Here is a 21,136-nt window from a genome sequence, read left to right on the forward strand (position 1 = left end):
AATCTACAAATCTCACTAAATTTATTTATAGGATTATTATATAGTCTTGGGGTGGAGCTCAGATTTAGAACCTTTGCCTCTCAAACACAAAGGCCTAGGTCAGCTTTTCAGCACCACAGCAACTGGGTCTGGTGGACCGTGTCTCTAATCCTAGTAGTCAGGAAGTAGAGGGAGGAGGATTGGAAGTTGTGCTCAAAGTGAGCTCCATAGAAAGTTTGAGGACAGTATGAACTGCGTGAGGTACATCGTTTTTTAAATGAAGTCACTAGAAAAACTATGCCAAGCTAGAGTTTTGATGCCCATATAGCAAATGAAATTACATTTACTCTTACATTTAATTCATTGGATCACACAGAATGCCCATGTTTATAGAGAAAGCATCATCCAGTATCAGCAAATATTTAGTATAAAATTACAAATAAATAATATATATATACATACATTATATAAAAGTCATTAAATTCTCCAAGAATAAAAAGAATATTTCAAGGCTAGCACACAGTGTTTAATAGTATAACTGAAAGATATTCATAAATTTTCACTGTTTTGGATTGCATTATATGTCCTAGTCATTGACCCCCGGGCTCAGTGACATTTTTTTCCCTAGAATCAGGTTTTTAGGGGTATTTGTGTACCTTATCCATAAGGCACGGGCAGAAGAAATCTTCAAATGTAAGACAAGTCTCACCTCCTAAGAGAGTGGCTCTTTAGCTTCTAAACATTTGAAGATCTCCTCCAAGTGGATCTTGTGAAGTGTGACCAAATATCCAGCAACTGGATCTGGGGTAGAGGGGTGGGAAGGAGGGTGAATGACTGAGGGGAGAGGAGACAGGAGAAACTGATGGGTCTGAATGTAATATATGAAAGAATAATAAACAAACAAAGAAATACACCCTCAAGAAGAGACTTCTGACGAGTGCTGTGTTTTATAGGAAGAAGCCAGGGGTATGTTTGATGGAGGCATGGAGGAGTGCAGGAGGTGACTGGTGCCTCTGTGGGCCCATGCTGCAGCATCCCTCCCCTGTCCCCCCCGCCCCGCACCCCCGCCCGAGTACCAGCCACATAGTATAGAATGGAGTTGATTTAGGGTATGGGGACGGGAGTTGATGGGGTAGCGGAGACAGAGAAAGGCAAGGGGAGTGGATATAGGAGTAAGGGGAGCCATGAGCAAGTGGGGTGAGAGGGGCAGGAGAATGGGGAGAGAAGGGACAGAGGGAGACGAGGGTAAGAGAGCAAGAGAGGAGTAGCAAGAGAAAAGAGTGAGGGGAGGCAAAGCAGACCCTTTTATAGTTAGCCAGGCATACCTCGCAACAGCCAGGTAACTGTGGGGAGGAACCTAGGATGAATGCTAACAATGTAACCCCACAGAAGAACGTGAAAGCACACGGGGAGCATGCGCATTTGCTTCCTAAAGAATCCCTGTTACAGAGGAACAGACTCGCGGGCAACTCCTCCATCCTCATTTTTCCTACTTCCTTCTTCTGTTATGGCAATTTACATACATGAAGCTATCAGTTTCATTAATTAGGCCTTAAAACTGCTATTTAAAGAAGGATGAAACTTTTCCTTCCTCAGATAAAGCAATGCACCTAAATGATGCCTGTTGTCATAGATTGCTTGCCTGCTACTTTGCTAGAAGGCTTCAAAGTCGAACTTTGATGTGAAAAAGTCTTAGGGAATATGCATATGAGAAATGATCTTGAAAAGAAAACTTTAACAGCGCATCTGAGAAAAGGAGAAAAGTACAAGGAGCCAGAAGAGCCCCGCCTCTGTTATGTGACAGGCAAAAGAATCAAAGAGGATTTGCACATTTGAAAATTTTGATAGCCATAAAAATACGTCTTTATTTGCGTCTGAAAATTTCAGATACCCACTGATTCCAAACATTGAGCTAGGCAGGAAATGCACTGGATATTCGCACATGCTCAGAAAAAGAGAAGAAAGCTCCTGAGATCACCTCTGTGGGAGAGCCCGAGATCTTAAAAGAAAACATCTGACCCATCGGGGCATACAGTGACGCTAGCTGATGAGCTAATGACCTAACAGAAGGAAAGGGCTTTGGTGGTGCAGGTGGGGCTCAGCCTGGTGACACAGATCCCTGTATCAGCTTATATGAAGAACAAATTCAGAGAGAGAGGGAGGGAGGGAGGGAGGGAGGGAGGGAGAGAGAGAGAGAGAGAGAGAGAGAGAGAGAGAGAGAGAGAGAGAAGAGAGAGAGAGAGAGAGAGGGAAAGAGGGAGAAAGAGATAGTGTGTGTGTGTTCCTTTGTGCCTATGTGAGAGTCTGTGTGTGTCTGTGTGTGTCTGTGTCTGTTTCTCCCTCTCCCTCTCCCCCTCTCCCTCTTCCCTTCTCTCTCTCTCTCTCTCTCTCTCTCTCTCTCTCTCTCTCTCTCTCTCTCTCTCTTTCTCTTTCCCTGTGTGTGTATGTGTGTTCCTTTGTGCCTGTGTGAGAGTCTGTATGTGTCTGTTTCTCCCTCTACCTCTACCTCTCCCCCACCTCTCTCCCCTTCTCCCCCTCTCCTTTTCTCTCTCTCTCTTTCTCTTTCCCTGTGTGTGTATGTGTGTTCCTTTGTGCCTGTGTGAGAGTCTGTATGTGTCTGTTTCTCCCTCTACCTCTCCCTCTCCCCCCTCTCTCCCCTTCTCCACCTCTCCTTTTCTCTCTCTCTCTCTCTCTCTCTCTCTCTCTCTGTCTCTGTCTCTCTCTCTGTCTCTCTCTTTCTCCGTGTGTGTGTGTGTGTGTATGTGTGTGTGTGTGGTTGTGCTAGAAGAGAGAAGTCAATCGTGAATGGTCTTACTAAGGATGTCCCCAAATATTTTTTGACTGGATCTCTTGGCCTGGATGAAATTCAGCTATGTCTGCTTATTCAGGAGACCCAGGGACCCTCCTATGTACACCTCCTCAGACCTAGAATTACAAGCAGGAGCCACTATACCAGGATTTCTTCATGGATTCTAGGTACCAAGAGCTTGTTTTTATTATTGCACAGTGAACTTTATATATTAAGCTCACTAGCCATAGATTTAAGCACAGGATTTAACAGACAAAAAGAAATCAAACAAACAAACAAACAAAACCACTGAAGGCAGAGAACGCATGTACACAAGAACATGGACACGGGCTTCCCCAGGAGTCTGATTTGTGTTTTCACAGAAGCCACCTGTGATTGTAGCTTCTGTAGTGACATCTCAAAGGAACCTAAAGACCCTAAATGTGATCATCATAGAGCGGATCCTGGTGTCCACTAGACAGAGCTGCTTGAGGAGGGTAAACACTAGTTCCCAAGGATTGCATAGAAAGTTGTTTGTATTATAAATAAAAGTTATCTGCATTGAGATTCCAATACAAATTCTAACTTGACTCAGGGAAAGAACCATGACCATTATTATTTAATATTCTTATATCAAATATTTCTCTCTAAAAGGAATCCTGTCTAGACACAGGTAACCTTCCCACCAAGCACGGCTAACTGTGCTGAAATTCCTTACCCAGGGCTTCTAAGAGACACGAGGCAACCAGAATCCAGGCTCTAGGCTCTTTCTTATCCCATTTCCCCTTAATTCTTCTGGTCCTTCAGAGTAAAAACCATTTCTTTCTGATGAATCTCAAAGGTTAAAGACTTAGAAGATCGGGATGAGGGGGATCAGGGAGGACTGAACTAACACATGGAAAACATGTTAAGACATTGATAGAGGCACGGAGTTTCTGCACAATAAACTTGCCCTTGGCATGAAAGATAAACAAAAGGAAACATAATTACACAAAACGTAGTTTCTGTAAGTCGAAGAGCAGGAAAGTGAGCTGGCACCTTGGAAAGCGTCAAGATCCAGTGTGCATGAGAAGTGGACACTAATGTGGAGAGCCAATGCTGGTCTGGTTTCTTTCGTTTCCTCTGCTTCCAGTCCAGTACCACGAGACCAAGATGGGCCCCTGAATTGGTAATGAATGAATTGGGTTTGTTTTTCCCCCTATCTTATTGGTGTGTGTGTGTGTGTGTGTGTGTGTGTGTGTGTGTGTGTGTGTGTGTGGTGGAGAGATGGCAAAAGAATAAAAAATTTGACTGTTACCTCAGTTTTTGCAGGAAGCCACTCTAACAAAGGTATTGTCAGAGGAACATATCCACACGGATTTTTTTTTTCTGTAGCTGCATACTTTAGTCTTGATGAAGTCTTAAAGTTGTCATCAAAAGGCAGCCATAGATTGCTACTGCGAAGCAGTGTCTGATAAACACCTTCCTTTGCCACTAGGGAAGCAGCAGAGGTAATCTTTAAAAAATAAATAAATAAATTCTAAAAGAGCTCAGGATTCCTTGATAAGGGTAAGACACTCTTAAATGAGAAAGCCTTTCCCGGGAACTCAGACTAAGACACCACACTGCTCCCATCAAATTAAAATGCTAATCGGAGGGTGGCAGGCTGCCGTATCTCAGATCAAGTTTTAGTTTTCTTTGGTTTCACTTTCTGTCAGGGTTATTCTATCATAATGTATCAGGGAAAGCATTGCGCTCACATCAAATCAAATCCTTAATGGAAAGGGTGGCAGCCTAAAGTACTCTTGATCAACTGCTAATTTTGTTTTATTCTTCTTCCTCTTCGAGCTATTCTGTGAAATGAGAAACTCTGCATCCAAAAGAGTTTTTTTTTCTTTTTTTTTTTTTAAAAGCTGGGCACTAAAACAGATTAAGATGAACCGAAGACACAGAGAACCATTATGTTCACAGAATAAACAGTTTTAGTCATTTAATGTTATAATAAATGCATTCTGCTGTGGCGTGTGCAGCTTTCATGATAAAAAGCACTCCTGTTAAGTAGGGACATGGCTCTGCGAGAGACACAGATACCTGCAGGATACCCAAAGGGTAACAGTCCCACTGCCCATTCTCAATTTGACATTTTGACAAAAGCAGACAACTGTTTTAAAAAAAAATCGCTCCGACCAAATAGAGAGGGAGCAAATTTAAGATAGCTGAGGAATGTCCGATTCGAAGCTTTAAGGATCAAAGTAATCAGTTTATTTGGAGGATGGAGAAAGAGCGAGAACAGCAGATTCTACCCTGCTGCCTTTGAAAGCCAGAGCTCTGGGCAACAGAGGTTTGCCAGTGAGGCAGTCCACAGTCCTAGGGGATCTGAGCTAAGAGAGAACTTTAGATCCCTCACTGCCCTCTTGGAGAATGAAGGGTTGTATATCCAGCAGGGATGTCACAAAGAGAATCAATTGTCATCCAAGAGTTCTTTCACTGTTCCTGACGTAAAACCCTTCCTTTAAGGACAGGAAAACAAGACCACCTCCATTGCCGACAACAAAAACTGCCCTTTGATGAGCCCCTGACAAGGTGGATTTGGGTGTTGTTTCATTTACTTTGGAGTCAGTCTAGCCTTGCTGGTAATAGAGTGTCCCTTATGTGACTATGAGGTGTTAGGCATTTGTCTTCACATGTCCAGGGGAGTCAAAGAAAAAAAAAAGCTAACCCATAAGAGAAGCATTGAAAACCATTCTTCACACCCCCTCATAATTCAGGACACAGAGAATTTAATATCATCACACTCTATGGCTGATGGGGTGTAGAGAGAAATGCAGGACTTGGTAAGGTTCTACAGAATAAAAAAAAAGTAAAAATAAAAACATCGTTCTGTAATATATGCCTTGAAAATTTTTCGCTTAGTTTCCAATTTATTTTCCAGTTAATATCTTGGGTGTGTCCACTTGTTAGGGACCATTCTTACAAAGAGAACGTATTAGTGAGTGGGGATGCCATTCTGCTAGGGTTGAGATGCTGTTCTTAAGCTTTTGTGCTCCCCATGCATGATAAACGCACTCAGCAGGAAGTCAGCTCAGTCCCCATTTTCCAACAGATCTGTTGAGTCAAAGTAAAAACGAAATCAAAACCGCAAAACATACTTAAAACAAATGTCTTGTATTAAGTTGTTTGTTTTCGTTTCTAATGTAAGATCTTGACCAGTTAGCAGATGCTGGCCTTGAACTCTAAATCCTCCTTTCTCCAGGTTCTGAGATTACCGGTAAATGCCAACAAACCTAGTTTGTTGATAAGACTGAACCCGGAGATTTGTATGTTCTAAGAAAGGACCCTGCCACCTTCACCTTTGTGCTGTTGTGTTGCTGTCGTTGTTGTTTTCTTGACAAGTGGAGTGACCAGAAACCAAGAACAACCAACTCTTTCCAGAGGAAATGATATCTGAAATCAAAAATCAACTGGGATCACAGATCGGATATGAAGGCAACATGTGCAAACAGGAGCAAAACAGAATTTAAAGGGTAGACGTTCCTGATGGGAACACTAATGACCTATTAAGCTCTCAAATTCGGGAACCCACAATTACGATAAGTAACACTGCTGCCAAGTGTTGTACTTCTGGGTAGGATGCTGTCTGTGGGGAGTGAAGCTAGGACCATTTCAGGAAGGGATGCAGACCTCCGTCAATATTCAAGGTCTGTCTGTACCTTGCCTGTGATCTCTCCTCCTTCGTGCTGTCTGGCTCCTACTAATTCTCCTCTCCCAAATCTCGCTGATGCTCACCTCTCAGTCCCTCAAGCAATGCCTGTCAGCTCCTTGGCTAGACATGCTGTCCCAGAATCGTGATTAACCTGTGCAGTCAATGAGCCTCTGTGATTTTCCTCCCACTGAGCTGAGGTTCAGTCAGTAAGTCTGTTCATTCCTGTAGTTTTTCTCCTGGTCTATTGTATCCATTTTCCACGTATGACATACATACATTGATCTATCCATCTAAGTTTTATAATGAAGCAAAGAACAGCCAGCCTGATTTTAGTGTTCATATATAAGATAACCCTAAACCACTTTGATCCAAGCATTTTTTTTTGGATGACTGAAAAGGCTGTTTTTGCAATACAGGTTAGGATCAATTCTGTACTGTCTCATTCCAAGTGTCTAATGTCTAATTTCAAGCACTGTTTTAACACTCTAAGCTCTACACAGTACTAACTCATCAGGAAGACCTTCCCCATACTATTTCTCCAAAATTCTAAACTGAAATTTAAATGTACAGTAATTATAACTGAGAGCACAGGTGAACACTAGATTAGAACACAGCACACATCAGCCATCACTAATTTTTTATTAATGCTAAGTTCCTAACCAAGGAAAAACCTCAAAGACCTATCAGTGGATTCTAAACTAGTAGTTCTTCTTCATGCTCTGTAGACTTCTCCTAGACTCCCCTTCTAGGAAAACCTAAGGATATAATACTAGCATCAGATGAAATTGCTGCTTTATGTCCTACGGATTCAGATTATCTGGCTCTGTGACTTTAGAAAATTTAAATATTTTAAAGGAAGGATATTCAATAGAAAATAACTTTTGATAGGTAAATAATACCAAAACTTTAATCATTCTAGTGTTTCAATTTAAAGATAAGTTCAAGGATGATGCCATCTTTTTTTTTTCACCAAAGAAAAATAGTAATTTTGAATACAAAGCATACCGGAAACCATTCATTTCTAGTCAGATTAGCAAGCCAGTGCACAGGATGCATACTGGACTAAAATTTAGTTCAAAGAAAGTAAAAGATTCTCTTTGGTACCACTCAAATGAAGCATGGGCAGTAAATCTTCCCTCAGAGGTTGATATAGGTATTGGGGGGAGGGGATGAACGTGACTTTTCCCTTCAGAAACAGAGTATTTGCATAAAAATGCAAAAGTTACTGGAGAGATGGCAAAGCGCTTAGGAGCATTGATAGCTCACAGAGGACCAGGGTTGGATTCCCTTTACCCACATGGCAGTACCCAACTATCTGTAACTCAATTTCCAGGGGATCTCCTCCCTTCCCTGGTATCTACTGGCAATATCAAGCATGTGGGATGCATGACAACAGACTTAGAATGCAAAATACTTAAAATTAAAAAAATAGATAAATCTTTAATAGAAAGTCAACAAAGATAGATGCAAACTGAAAAGGTAAAATTGAGTCACAATAGAAGGTCTCAATCCAACAAGATGATATTAGGCAAGGACCACTGATTATCAAAGGCATCCCTAAGACTTCTTTCCACACAGGAGACCTCAGTTCTGCTCTGAAAACAATGCTGCTTTGATTTCATTTAGCCTCAAGGCTTTATTTTTCCTGGGGTGGGGGAGGGTAGGAAAGACAAGGCAGAGGCTTTCTTTGAAATGGAAAATAAAAAGGAGATCGATGGGAAGAAAGGGGTGGGGAAATAAGGATCAGGAAAGAGGGAAAATCAACAAGGAAATAAGGACTCTTGCTTCCCCAAGAATGCTCAGTATGAGTATTCCTCTCTGAGGACACAGTTTGGAGTGTCCCTAAGGATGGCAATGAAGATGGACTTAGTTAAACCTGCAGATGCTACTCTGAGGTAAGCAATCTCCTTACCTATAGTTACCTGTAGTTACAAAGGGAAGACCTTGCAGGAAGCAGCTACAGAGAAAGCTCTGCCTGAGACCAGCTCTGAGTTTAAAACAAACAAACAAACAAAATCTAAAGGAGAAATTGCTGGGCCACATCCAGGAGGTGGTGGTAAATACCAAGGGCTGTTTTGTGTAATGTTTTCCTTTGTGCCTATCCCTGACTCCCACCCTTAGCTCTCCAACATTTTCAATTTATTACCGAAGGAAGCTACCCTGGATGCTTTGGCCCACCATATTTCACTGCCATCACTACTCAATAGACCATACAATTTCTGAGGATATCATTAACCCAGCCTTCAATGCACAGAACATGCAGAGAAAGTGAAATAGCAAATGTATTTGTAAGACCTCCATTCCCCTACACAGTAATGGCTTAACACTTTGGCATTAATTCCATTTGTCAAGCTGTAAGATAAATACATGCACATCAGACACTTTCCCGGCATTTATTCAAAGGCCAGACAGTGAAGACCACTATTTAAATGGGAAATGTGTTCATTTGTTTTTGAAAACAAAGCAGAGGCTCACAATTCATGTCAATCTTCTTAAAGAGGCAGAACAGTTTTCAAGACAACTCTCTGCAGGCTAGACTTAATCTCCCTATGAGAATTCTGACATCCTGCAGGCAGGAGAGATGGCTCAGCAGGTAAATGTGCTTCCCATCAAGTCTGGGGCCTTGAGTTCCATCCCTGGAACCTGTAAAGTAGAAAGAAAGAACCAACTCCTGCCAAGTTTATCTATGACCTGTGCATGAGCTCCCCAGTACATGCACATACCACACACACACACACACACACACACACACACACACACACACACACACACACACACACAAATTCTGCAATCCTAAACAAAATATATGTGCCATATTGTCCAGTAATCGAAAGTTAAAAATACAAATAGTGCCTTACAAAAGACATTTTCTTTTGAGATTTCTGTACATCAGTAAGGAAGACTTCATCTCATGGAAATCCATAGCTTCTAACCTTAGGCAAACAATACCAATTTGTCCATCCAGCAAAGCTTTTTAATTGCAATGATACTCACATGTGGATAAGCAATCACATTTATTTATTTATTTATTTATTTATTTATTTATTTATTTATTTATTCATTCATTCATTCATTTATTTATGTGAGTACACTGTCACTGTCTTCAGACACACCAGAAGAAGGCATCTGATCCCATTACAGATGGTTGTGAGCCACCATGTGGTTGCTGGGAATTAAACTCAGGACCTCTGGAAGAGCAGCCAGTGCTCTTAACCGCTGAGCCATCTCTCCAGCCCTAGTAATCACATCTTGATAGAGATTCTTAGAGCTCTCCTATGTCTCTTGCATAAACTGGTCTCTATACTGCAATTCCAGGTTAACGCTCTTCTTTCAAATGATTACAAGTGCATATTCTCTGGATTTACAAATGGCCTAAAGTACTAGGCTCATGGTGTTATTCAGGAATTTTCCTTACCCGATGTATTGAACCTTAGAGACTATCCAGAATTGGTCAGAAAGGTATAGAAATGTTGAACACCTGTGTCAAAGTTTAAGTATTCTATACATATAAGTACAGCCAGGGCTGGAAGTATAGCTCATAAAGTAGTTGCTTAGCATTCCTGAGGACAGGAGGATCATGAAGAGACAAATCAAAATGGAGTGCCATTGGTTTTGGGTACCTGGGATAGAGTCAAAGTCAAAGGGCTATTGCAACTTAAACCCTTGCTGTACCCTCAGCCGAAACTTGGAACTGTGGGCTATAGACAGGGTTACCTCTGGATGAGATCTGACCTTTGGCATACTAGAAGTTCTGCTGGCATTCTCCACAATAGACCCCATTCTCCCAAACTACCAAGAAAGAAAATAGAATGAGTTTCTATTCATTGTTCTGAAAGAACAGTTAATTCATTCCTATTATCTCCCAAGAAACATGAGAACAGCCGTATAGGTAAGAGGTACAAGTATCCTCTTGCATAGTTACAAGCCAGAAAATAATCTGATAAGCATCCTTACTTTGGTGCCTAAGGGCCAACAATCTGTCTTTTTTCTTTCTTCATTTAAACACTGGTGTTCTAAAGAGATTACACACTAGGCGATATTGTTATACAGCAGAACAACTGGAAAAATAAACTGTCAGAGCTAAAACAATCTAATATATTTAAAGCATGATGCTGTCAACCCTAAATCAAGATTTATTTCTAAAGTTGCAATACAAAATCAATATTGGAACCAGCATCTAAATTGAAAACTGGAGGCCCCCCAGAATTTACATTCTGTGAGAACTTTTTTTATTTAAATGTATGTTTCATTTTTATAGCTGATAAATTGTCATTCTAAAAGCCTGAAATTCATAATTATATATAGTATTCATAAGGAAAATGGTCAATTGACTGAATCTAACAGTGCTGTTGTAATATAAGAACTCATGATAAAGTTTATAATCCACTGAAAAATGATATTTTTAAGTCCTCACACCTCACACACCTACTCTTCATTAGAACATGCAGTTTTTCTGACAGTAGATATTCTATTCCATGTATCAGTATACCTGGAGTGTTCTACCCTTTATCTGAACACTCAAGAAGACTGGGTCATGATTATGAGTTCCAGGTTACATCAGAAAAGCAAACCAAATCAAACAGAGAGCAGGTATACAATGTCCTGCGATACAGACCTCTGGAACAGAATTTCTGTTTTGGACCAAAGGATCCAAAGTGAATGTGTGCCCTGCAGGGACTGACACTCTCTTGCCTGCTGTTTTCAAAGGTACTAATAGATCATTTCCAATAAATCAGTGAAGAAAAAAAATCCCTTAGTGTTTTTTTTTAATGGTATAAGACATTAAAAAATATATAAGTTACATAGAGGTATGCACATTCTAAAAGACATGGAATTTAAAGACAATTTAAAGTCAAGAATGCATTTAAATGTAACCCTACAGTCATTGGTCACCATTCTACTTGTTCATTTTGTGGATGGCGTGGACTCATTTGAGAGGAATATAAAAACTCAAAATAACTGCACACTGCACATTCTGCATTTCAAGGGGGAGAGTGTGTCTGAAGACTTACTATAAAGTAACAAGTCCTGAAACTTAAAAAAAAAAAAAAAACAAAACTTTCCCCGCTAGAATCTGAAGAAGGAGGGAGAATATATTTCAGATATGTAAAAGTAGTTTCTGATGGAGAGGTTATTAAACACCACAGTAGGCAGGTAATAATACCTAAATGTCTGAGATGGGGTAAATGACCTGCTTACCAAAACCCAGACTGTGGAGTTTGGGACAGGATAATGTCTCAAATTCCCTGCAGCCACAGGAGTTCACAATTTTATTACCGAAGGATGCGAAAACATTTTAGCACACGCTGGGCTTCGGCAATTCCACTAGAGTCCAAATGGACTTTAAGATGCAGAGATCTTTTTTTAAAGCCCTGCTCCAAGAACATTTAATATTTGAAATTATTTGAGATGAAAGCATAATACCCAATTGTTACTACTTCCCGAGTGACTCCCTTACTTGCCTAATTATGGCAAGCAAGGTTGTCAATGGTAAAACATTTTCAAGAGATTAACTTTGCCCAGTAAGAGTTCCTGTGGCAGCCTGAAAATCGTTTGAAGTGTTCCAAACATTTTGCAACCACGAGTGGGCAGCCACTCATTTTTGTATTTACAGACAAAATGATATTTGGATAAAGCAAAGGTCAGACTTGAAAAGAACAAAACAAGGCGGGACAGCATTCTACATTTCCAGATTGTAGCCCTGAAGTCGGCAGCCACTGTGTGATGGGGCCAGAGAGAGAAGAGTAAGTTTTGCTGCACTCCTGCCTCGCTAAGGGTTTCCAGAACTTCCTTTCTAAGACAGGTTTAAAAGCGTTGAGAAATTCTTCTTAAAGGACATATGCTTTCTATGACTCCACCCCCCTAACCCCGTAATAGTGTTGTTCCTTTCTAAGTAGGAATATGTCCTTTTCTGCTTTAGTTAACTCCCAGATTAGTACTAAGTCTTTTCTGTAGTGGATATTGGTGGTTTGTAATTGGAAATTCTTGTTCTAGGAATATGGATGCTGTCCTTGCAGTTAATCAGAAACATGACAACGGGAATGTTCACTCTGCACATAGGTATTGCAATGTGGAATCTGGTTGGTGATCAGAATAAATGGAAATAAACAATAAAATGTGTGAGTGAGTGTGTGTGTGTGTGTGTGTGTGTGTGTGTCCCTTTCTCTATCTCTGTCTCTGTCTCTGTCTCTGTCTCTCTGTCTCTCTCTGTCTCTCTCTGTCTCTCTCTCTCTCTCTCTCTGTCTCTCTCTCTCTCTCTCTCTCTCTCTCTCTTGTATAGACACATGTTGAGGTTTGGTCTGTTGCTTTTGTAAGCTTGCTCCCCAGTTCATCCCTGATTGGTCAATAAAGAGGCCTGTATCCTATAGCTGGGCAGAAGGAAGAGACAGGTGAGGTTTCTGATCCCGAGCTTGGGGTGAGGCAGGACCATTAAGAGGAGTAAGGTGGAGAGAGGGGAAGATGCCATGGGTTAGACGGTCCATGAACACATGGTCATGAGGGCTGGCCACTGGAGTAAGAGTGGCCTAGATGGGATATGGCAAGTAGTTACTTAAGGTTATGGATAGGGAAGTAGATACTAATAGCTTAGGGGATAGATATTTGCCCAGCTCTAATGCTTTAAAGGCTCCTCATAAATATAAAGCTTGTATGTCTTTTATATGGGAACTGAATGTTCTAAGGTGGGGTAAAACACCAGATCAAATAAATAATTGCTATAACACACACACACACACACACACACACACACACACACACACACACACACACACCTTAGGGACAATTCCAATCATCTGGATTTAGGAATCCCTAATACTCATGATGAATTCCAGATTATAAACCCTGGACACCTAAAGGTTTTCCTCTTCCTTTTACTCCTCCTCTTTATCCTCCTCCTCTCTCTCTCTCTTTCTTTCTTTCTTTCTTTCTTTCTTTCTTTCTTTCTTCCTTCCTTCCTTTCTTTCTTCCTTCCTTCCTTTCTCTTTCTTTTTCTTCTTCCGTCACATCTCCCACATGAAACCAAACCACACTAATTCCTTCCACAGAATAGGTATCAAATTTCCCCAAGGGAAATTCCTTTACACTTTTAATATCCTGTAACTTAAAGATAGCAATATGGATTTAAGAGCACTTGAGTACTGGCAATATCAGTGCAATTTTGCATAGTAAAAGAATAGTTAAAGAAATGAGCAGAGTTGTCAGCCTAATTTATATGAATGTATGCACAAAATTATTACTAACAAAGTAGAAAAGAAACAAACATGGTTATTAAAACCCTCTTCTCTCTAACTTATCATATGTCTCCAGCTCGTATTTATTAATAGCTAATTCTACCACCCATTTCATACTCGACCCATCTTCAGCAAACACCTCAGCTGGCTATGGTTCTCTATCTCTAGGGGCAATCCACGTTTTCATTCTTGAAGTGTCTGCACCACTATTTATGGACCTTCCTATGTTGGGGGTATATTTTCCCACAGACTCAATCCTGGGGATTTGACAGAAGAATAATGTCATCATCTGCCATCAGATTGCTGTTCAATCTAGGGAATGATGCTGCTATGTTAGAGACACAGACATTAGAAGATTGTAGCCGAGTCAGCCTTTGTTAAGGAAAGTCCAGGCTGCTGAATGAACCCATGTGTAATCTCCATTCTTGCCACCATGACAAAAATATCTACCTATTCTTTGTGCATTTGGAGATATGTAAGGATATATCTATATATCCTTTCCCTAAATATGTTTATTATCAATTTTCTCATCAAAATTCTTAAAAGTCCCTGACCAGCCACCCAAACTATGTTAACTTTATATACAATTGCATATCTAGCCATTTCTCCTTTTAAGCAAACCACACTACTGTTTGGACGTATATACTGCTCAAGGTTCTGCCAACTAGAGATATTTCTTAGCACCATTGCCCATCATGGATTCCCACGAAGGGGCCATTATGCTTCCGCTGCCTATTTCTGACATGTTACCTGCATTGTATCACCTGCATAGAAACACTTATATCATAGGCCCTAGTTTCCTCTTCCTCAATCAGTTAATAATAGTGCACGTGTCATGACTCCATAGGTACCGCATAGGGAAAAAGGCATTATAGAAATTAAACTAAGTACATTTACTGCACTTCTTCCTGTAAATTATTCATGTTTTAAAACTTCCTCAGGTCTGATGATGTATATATTACTTCTGTTTGATGATGGATTACTGCTCTCTATGTGCAGAGTACTAGCCTGCAGATCAAATAACTATGTTTATGATGTGCATCTCAGGTTACATGGCAACTTCATGGATCATCCTCAAGCAGACAGTTTCTAAAAAGGTTCAATGGCAGCCAAGAGCTGTTTCTCAAAGGGAGAATAGTTGTTTATACATTCAGGGCTTTATCTCACACTTCTAAGATCTGTCATTATAAGTCTGCTTTGAAGATGTACCGAGACTCTACATGGTATCTTTAACTTTCACACACACCTCAACTTTGATGGGATCTGTTGGGTCGTATGGTCCCTGTGGCAGAATAGCTTACACAGTGGCTGGGACCTAATAAAGGGTCTTTTCCTGTTGCAGTACCTGGAAAGGACAAAGTTATTCATAGGCTCGGGCATTTTAACATTTGTTCCCTAGTTAGTATGAGAAATTGTAGGGAAAAAATGGTCTTGTAGGAGGAAGCGTATTTATGAGAGCTTTATAGCTTTACCCTATTACTTTCTCTCTCTGTCTTTATGTTCTCTCTCTCTCTCTCTCTCTCTCTCTCTCTCTTCCCCTCCCCATCTCTCTATCTCTATATATCATCTATGTACATGTGAATCTATGTATATATTATCTATCTATTATCTATCATTTCTATTTGTCTCTATCTGTATCTATATGTACACCTATACCCCCCTCTTCCCCCTCTCTCCCTCTTCTTGTTGAAGATATGATTTCTGAGCTCAAAGTTTATTTCGTTTGCTGACATGCTTCATTATGACGGACTGTTTATTTTTCTGAAGCCAGACGCCCAAATAAACTTTTATAAGCTGCCTTGGTTGCGGTATTTTATCACAGCCAAAGAAACTCAGACAGAACGTAGGACCCAGAGAGTTAGCTGTTGCTGTGAAACTTGATCATGACATTTGAGGAGAAAATGTACAAGACATTGCAACATTAGACTTGGACAGGTCATTCTAACAGAAACCTGGAAGACAGTAGAGCTGAGACTATGGGAACCGGATCAGGATGCTTCATAGGGAAACAAGGATGTTTACAGCAAATGAGCTAACAGTCATTCCTCTAACATTTTGTCAAAGAACCCGTGTGCCTACTACTTTTGGACGAAGAACTTGCCTGAGACAAAACTTTTAAAGTAGTGAGCTTTTTTATCCTTTGTCTTTTTGGAAGAAATTTAAGACAGCATAATAATGAATATGTGACATGGTAAAGACGGAGCACCTATGTAGGTCTATGATGAAAAGGAGGAAGGAGGGAAGAAAAAAAAAGGAAATGTACAATTTGGAGAGAAAAGCAGTACCGGGAATTTTAATGTTATAGCTAAGGTAGGTCCTGGAAGAAAGGCTGTAATTGCTAAAGAGATTAGCTCTGAGAGAGCAAGAGCCTGTGTGAGGTCTTTCTGTGAAACTGTGAAAGGGAAGGCAGGAGATGCCAAGATTTTAGAAATGCCAGGGCTGTGAGCCATCTGCCAAGGAGAGCTGGATATAGACATAGAGCCATAGGGTTTGATGGTTGCCCTAAAGAACACCAGCCTTGCTTTTGTCCAATATGTCCTCACTATTACATCATTCCTCTCTTTTGGAATGGCAATGTTTATTCTGTGCCACTGTTTGTTTGAAGTATATACTTTGCTCTTTAATTTTATAGAAGGTTACAGCTGTGAATGTCTCAGGACTCATAAGGGTCCTTGCACTTTTGAACGATTTTGAGATTACAATATAGTATAATGCCTTTTGAACTTGGACTACATGCTGGTTATAAATTCATTTGTCATATGCTATGGCCATGAGATATGGGGTCCAGGGAGTAGAATGTGATGGTTTGAATGATTAAGGTCTTCCATAAGCTCTGGTATTTAAGGACCTAACCACTAGTGGGTGACATTGCTTGGGAAGGTTTATAAAATGCACCCTTGTTGGAGGAAAGTATAGCACTGGAGACAGCTTTTGAGAGTTTCACAGCCTGGGATTATGTCCAACTCAGTCCTTTCTTTCTGACCCAACTGTACAATAGAAGGTGTCACCTTGATTTCCCATCCTGCCACCAATGCTGCTGCCTATTGCTTTAACTTCCTGACATGATGGACTCTCGTCCCTCTGAAACAACTTAAACACCTCTTCAGAGCCCCACTCAAAATTTCTGAGTCACATGGTCTATAGACCAGAGTAACATACATAAATGAGCAATGTGCTATCTTCAAAAGACAAATAGACCCACAAAGCGCTAGTTACTCTTGGGGAACAAGAGACAGCAATTAACTTTTAAAGGGCTATATGTATATGACTACCCTTTGAATAGATTCCTATCTTAACAAGGTAGAAGGTCCCTAAATTTTGTTCGTTGTGAAACTGCTTTGTAAACAAGCCCAGAATGCTTGCTACCTCCTGCTTAAAATCAGTAATGTCTATCACAAATGTGACAGACATCTGTGGTCATGTAGAAGCAATAGGCAAACCAGCAGAAAGAAAAACGCTTAACCAGGACTTTATTGTTAGGTGTGGAGCAAAGAGTCATTTGACAGATCAAAAGCTTCACACCAAATACCAGAAGATATATTGATCTTCTCATGAAAGGAAAGTATATCTAACAGAGCGCTTCATCTGGAACTACCATATGATTAAACATATGATAATCAACTGTATTTTTTCATAATCCATTTGTCTTGTACCCAGGCTAAACAGCAGAGTTAAATAAGAAGTGACAGAAACCACCACCAATGAATCTTTCAGGTCTTGATGGAACCACTAATCTCTATAATTCCTTCAGGGAGAAAACATTCTTTTGTTTTATTGTTTCCTCAGGAAGAAGGAAGGGAGCTCTATTGGTTTTCACTTGGCTTTTCCAATGCTAAATAGCCCTCCCATCAGAGTTTTGGAAATCAACATGGAGATCTGCCAAAGCGTATGTGTTCCAGTATGGACTTGGGGAATATTGAAAGGATAAATGAGTTCAGAAACCCACTGGATTCACTGTGACTTGCTTTGGCCATTGACACCCTGACATCCATCAGCTCTTATTTTGACCAAGGGCCACAGTACAATGTGACATGGATTGAATCCATGTCAGCTTAGGACCAGTTTTTGATTGGCCTTAGAAGGTCTGATTATTTACTGGTCCCCAATATACAAGTATCCCATTAAAAACAAACAAACAGGCAAGCAAACAAACAAACCAAAACTCCAAAATCATAGAGCCCATTTCAAGCAGGATAGGAGAAAGATTAACAATATAAATGCTTGCTAGCAGAGCTGGGGCTTTCTGGAGTCTTTTGGTCCATTAAATTGGCTTAAGTTTCTAAACTGGCTGGAGTACTTGATTCTCTGTTATTGTGATTCAAGGTAGCCTTTCATTTATTTGCCCTGAACCTTCTCTGCTCATGAATATCAAGGAAGAATTCAGTTGGCCTCCTATTTCTTTACTTCTGGGAACATCATGAGTAATTAGCCAATAGCATAGGTCAACATGACTCATAGCATTATGGTCATTTGCTATGCAACTGCTGTTCATTACAGTAAGTTCATTCACCTTACCTTTGATGACTGAGTGATGTCACCATGCTCTTACCACTTCAGTATCCCACTAGATCTGATTTGTTTAAGATAGCCAACGAGCTTCTGTGGATTCAGCAACTGAAGGAAAGAAGAATTCATCTTAGTTTTTATTTCTATGGGATACAGTCTATCATAGCAAAAATAAATAAATAAATAAATCGATAAATAAATAAATAAATAAATAAATAAATAAATACAAAACAAGAAAAATAGGGCAATAGGAGCCAGGAATAGCTGGTGTCAGAGAAACTGTGAATGCTTGCACTCAGCATGATTTTTCCTCTTAGCTGACTCAAGATCATGGATGGTATCTCCCATATGTATAATATATCTCTGTACTTCAGTTAATTTAATTTAGATATTCCCTCACAGACATGCCAAGAAGTTCATCTCTTCAGTTGACTCCAGGTTCAGTCAAATAGGCAGTCAACTGTAACTGTCACATTCTCATCAACTTGTAGCCAAGTGACATCAGGCATCTCTAACCCCTTCAGGGCAGGCTATGCTTTGATCAATATTTCTGTCAACCGATTAAGCAAACTGTAATGGTATGAATAAGAATGTCCCTCATAGACTCATATATTTGAATGCTTAGTCATCAGGGATTGACACTATATAAAAAGAGTCAGAGGATATGGCTTTATTGGAGAAAGTGTGTTACTGGAGGTTGGTTTGGGGGTTTCAAAATGGCCACCATCAGGATCAGATCATTTATCTGCCTATGGATCAGGATAGAGAACTCTCAGTTACTTCTCCAGGACAATGTCTGCCCCTTTGTGGCCATGTTCTGCACAATGTTGATGAGTGGCTAACATATGCAACTGTAAGTAAACCCACAATAAATGCTTTCTTTGATATGAATTATATTGGTCATGGTGTCTCTTCACAACAATAGAACAGGGGCCAAGATGCAAAGTCTTAGCAGCATTTTTGTAATTACTTGAGTTTCAACATTAAATCTGATCATATCTATAACTTAAGCCTGTCTTAGATTGATTTTCCTACTACCTTTCTCACATACATTTAAAATTAATCTATGCTTCCATAGATCTCTGCTCATAAGAAAAAAAAACTTAAGACCATTTTAGAAACTCCATGTATCACCTAAAGAATCATACTGTGTGTCTCTCCTCTAGGAGCCTGCAGAAAATGAAATCTGTTTATAGGTCTAGTGTCAAGATGGGTGGTAGAGGTGAATCCTGAGGAACAGAAACGTTGTCTTGTTTGGTGTTTTCTTTAGGAAATGTCAGCTATTTCCATAGACAATGCAGTATTAATTCCTTCAGGAAAAAAATCAATAGGGCAATATTGTAGAGATATGGGGTCTTTAGGGGGTAAGGAGGGTAATTCCTTTGACAAAAGATTCCCATATGATTTCACTGTCAATGCTCACACCCTCATCAGAGCCTTCCCAAACCTCTCCATCTCTGGTTATAATCAAACTCTTTTCTAATCAAACTGCATGTAGCCTTTGAGGCTAAAGCTTAAACTTGGGATATAAGTCAGCCAATCACATGACTAGGGCTCATGTTTGGTTTTCAGTAACTTAAGCTCCATGACTCCATGAACATAAATCCTTTCTCCAGGCATACTTAGAAAAATTTAAAGGCTTAAGTACATCTAGATCTTGAAAATCCCATCTCGGAGCCCTTGCTTTTCTTTGTAACTGTGTCAAGTGATGTTAGAAGCAAGCAACCTGTATCATATTCCTTAATTTTCTAGAAAGTTCCAAGTGTTATACAGAATCACTAAACACTTCCTAAAATCTGTGAATCAAAGTGCCTAATGTCTTTACTATACATAATATTTTATTAGAAGCTCACCAAAATGCGTTATTAGCAATGTCCATAATAACAAGAGAATCTTTAGAAATTTTAGTATTGGCACTGTAGAAAGGAAACTCCAGAAAGCACCAAATTTTTGGAAAAAATTATCTTTGGAATTCTATTTCTTGAGATACACTTATGGTACTCAAAATCTGTTAATAATCTCTAATAATCTCTATTTATAAGTCTCTCTCTCTGTCTGTGTGTGTGTGTATGTGTTTGTGTGTGTGTGTGCGTGTGTGTGTGTGTAAGTGGGGGGTGAGTGTGTACAACCATGCATGAGTACTCAGAAGCCAGATGATGTACTTGGGTTTTCTGTGATACCACTCTTTGCCTTATTCTCTTGAGACAGGTCTCTCACTAAACCTGGATCTCAGCCAGTATCCAGAAATCCCTAGAGATCTCAGTCCCTGCTTTCTACCATGCAGAAATAATATATGTACACATGGTTGTATCTAGATTTTTAAATGGGTGCTAGGGATTTGAACTCAAAAGTGTTTTCTTGGATAACAAATGTTCCTGCATAACGAGCTGCTTCCTCAGTCTACACAGGGTTCTTTGCAGGAAACGATACAACAGAACTAATGTATGTGTTATAGATGTGATAATATATGGACATTATTTAAAAGAATTTATTAGATTGCCTTACATGATTGGAGGTAGGCAGTTCAACACCATCGATCTGTATGCTGTAAGGCAGAGACCCTAACTTTGGTAGATGTTCCATTCAGGGCATTCAGCTCCTCGGCAGTCATGACCAAAGGTGAATGCATGGAAGATCCCTGGAGAGTTGCTAGCTGTAAGTGCTATTGGGAGGCTAAAGAGACTGGAGTCTGATGATACTGCTGAATGGATGCTTACTATCAATGAAGCTTGTTAGCTTTTCCCTACTCTGACACAATATTGAAATAAAAATCTTGAAGGAGTAGAGAGACTGACTTTGACTGTTGGTGTAAAATGGGTCAGGCTCCTTTTATTGTGGGTTATGATGAGGCAGAACTTCATGTCAGAAAGGCACGGAACAGCAAAATATTCACCCCATGGTGATCAGGAAGCAGCGAGAGAGAGAGAGAGAGAGAGAGAGAGAGAGAGAGAG

The 21,136-nt window shown here is 40.1% G+C and overlaps 1 pseudogene; it reads right to left on the bottom strand.

The window, feature by feature from the left end:
• LOC108352072 (uncharacterized) overlaps positions 1 to 21,136 on the bottom strand; it is a 2,585,468-nt pseudogene that overhangs the window by 849,380 nt on the left and 1,714,952 nt on the right.

Source organism: Rattus norvegicus, chromosome 10 (assembly GCF_036323735.1).
Source record: "Rattus norvegicus strain BN/NHsdMcwi chromosome 10, GRCr8, whole genome shotgun sequence".
Classification (NCBI taxonomy): Eukaryota; Metazoa; Chordata; class Mammalia; order Rodentia; family Muridae; genus Rattus; species Rattus norvegicus.